Genomic DNA, 2,399 nt, shown 5'->3' with positions numbered 1-2,399 from the left:
CTCTACTAAAAGTAGAAAAAATTAGCTGGGCGTGGTGGCATGCGCCTGTACTGGCAGCTACTCGGGAGACTGAGGCAGGAGAATCGCTTGAACCCGGGAGGCAGAGGTTGCAATGAGCCGAGATAGCCCAGATCGCGCCACTGCACTCCAGCCTGGCGACAAAGCAAAACTCTGTCTTAAAAAAAAAAAAGTTAAAGTGACATTTTATGTTATATATATTTTACCACACTGCATCGTGCCATTAAACAATAAAAATTTGTTCTAAACATTGAGACTTGTGCTCCAGAAATAACTTAATATTTTGGTTAAGTTTCCAGCTTTACCCTTTATTAGTTGTGTTGGGCAATGTATTATACCCTTTTAGGTGTCAGTTTCTACATCTGTAAAAGAAGACTATTAATATATTTCTCATAGTTGGAATAGTGCAGCTACAGTGTATGCATTCGGTAAATGTTAACTGGCGTTGGTGTTAAATCTGGGAATTGCGTTGTTTCTTTTTAAAGAATTCTTATTCAGTTACCACATATTCTCACAGAAACAAATGTTCTTGAGAATCCATTTTAGCTTTCTTTTCCTCAAGAAGCGACTGGAGCTCAATTAAAAATGATGAAAACTTGCTTGATCCTGCTCTCACTGTGCTTTCTTTGCAGTAATGTTCAGATCAATTTATGGCATTGGCCCACTTGCAAAAATTCAACCTATCATGACTACTCTAATACAGGTTGCACTAGAGGACAGCTCAGTTTGGATTAAAGCTTTTGGTGGTTTCTGCCTTTAGGCTTAAGTGATGACGATTTGCCAGGTGATGACAGTTACCTTTTTTGGTAGTTAGTGAAAATCTGGAGAACACTAATTTTAAACCATGTTCAGAGTCTCAGCCATAGAGAATCTCTGTGAGAGATCTTGTTCCCAGAAATTTAACTCCCTTTATCCCTTTTTGTTGATTTTTCTCTGTAGTGATTTCCACTCCTTCCCCCGCCCCCACCCACCCCCAGCTCCAAACACATACACACAAGAGTTCAGCAACCTGAACTTTGAAAATACTTAGTGATTTCAGATTCTCAGTGAATTAACAAATGCTATTCCTTCTGCCTGAAAAATACTCATTTTTCAGCTAAATAGCATTTCTTCAGGACCTCCAGGAGGGTGGATGCTTCCTAAAGAAGTCCCCATCCCTTATTTTTTTATTTTATCCTCGTACTTATTTTTTTCACAGGAGTGGAAACAATTTTTTTTTTTTTCTTCCCAGCGTTTGCTTGATTTCAACTGTTAGGTCCAGTAGAAAGTAAGCTCTTTGAGGCCAAGTGCTATTTCTGCTTTGTTCTTTTATAAAGCAGCTGTCACAGGGCAGGCACACCGTATATACTCGTTAAATAAGACTTCTACCTTTAGTTGTTAATTGGCAGCCAGACCGGAGCAAGAAAAGGGAAAATGCTCTGAATCAACAAATATCTTTCGAACCAGAGAACGCAAAACGACGACCACGAAGGGACTCGAACCCTCAATCTTCTGATCCGGAATCAGACGCCTTATCCATTAGGCCACGCGGCCAACCGCCAAATAGTGTTGCTTACATAGCACAGAAAGGGAATGTAACATCGTGGGGAAGGGGGCTTTTTAAGCGCTGACTTCAAAGATCCAGCTTAATAAAAACTTCCTCGTTTGAAATTAAAATTCACTAACAGTTAAAAACTATTTACAACACCTTCCAAAACTTGCAAATACTAATACACAGTTGTCAGAAACTGTGAGAGGACGAGCAGTTAGATTGGTCATCAGCGGTGAACCCTGTTGAAATCTCTGATCAATGGCTTCGAGAAGTGGGATAGGGAGATTTTCAGTTCTGAACTGATGCTGCACCCCTTAGGGAAAACAATCAAGAGGAGGGTGAGAGAGCGCACAGAACGTACTTTCGGCAAGTGGGGTGTGTGAAAGGAATGATGGCGACGCTGGAAGCGGGGCAGTGATGGCCAGGAAACTTCAAAGATGGTTCTGTTGGAAGTGCAGGGTTGGCGTAAGGCCGGAACAAAGTAGGTTATTCAGTTCACATATACTGTTTATTTACATGGAGCTTAGTGACTTCCATTCCTGACTTGAAGACTTCCCAAGTTTGATTTGGTCTTGACAAGAACGCGTCACCAGCTCGCTGTGGATTAATCCACAGAACAATAGGGTGTTTGGGGGGAACCCCACAGTCACCAAAAGTGTGGATGGGATAGGAAAGATGTGAAACGTCCAACCCTTAAGTAGAACTATAACACCGGTCTGTCCATTACACAGTATGATTTTGGTTCCTTGAAAATGACACGTTATTCTAACACAATGAAATCCGAGCAAAATCTCTCCCTTCCTGAACCCTACACTCGTCAACAAAGAGAATCCCATCAACTTCTATTTTT

General features: G+C 41.3%; 1 non-coding gene across 1 annotated transcript; it reads right to left on the bottom strand.

The window, feature by feature from the left end:
- Nucleotides 1-1,478: 1,478 nt before the first annotated feature.
- On the bottom strand, nt 1,479-1,551 carry TRNAR-CCG (transfer RNA arginine (anticodon CCG)). Its single transcript has one exon. It is a non-coding gene; the product is annotated as a tRNA-Arg (tRNA).
- Nucleotides 1,552-2,399: the final 848 nt, after the last annotated feature.

This window comes from Pan troglodytes, chromosome 5 (assembly GCF_028858775.2).
Source record: "Pan troglodytes isolate AG18354 chromosome 5, NHGRI_mPanTro3-v2.0_pri, whole genome shotgun sequence".
Lineage (NCBI taxonomy): Eukaryota > Metazoa > Chordata > Mammalia > Primates > Hominidae > Pan > Pan troglodytes.
The sequence above is the reverse complement of the archived record's forward strand: the minus strand, read 5'-3'. Positions and strand labels throughout refer to the sequence as shown.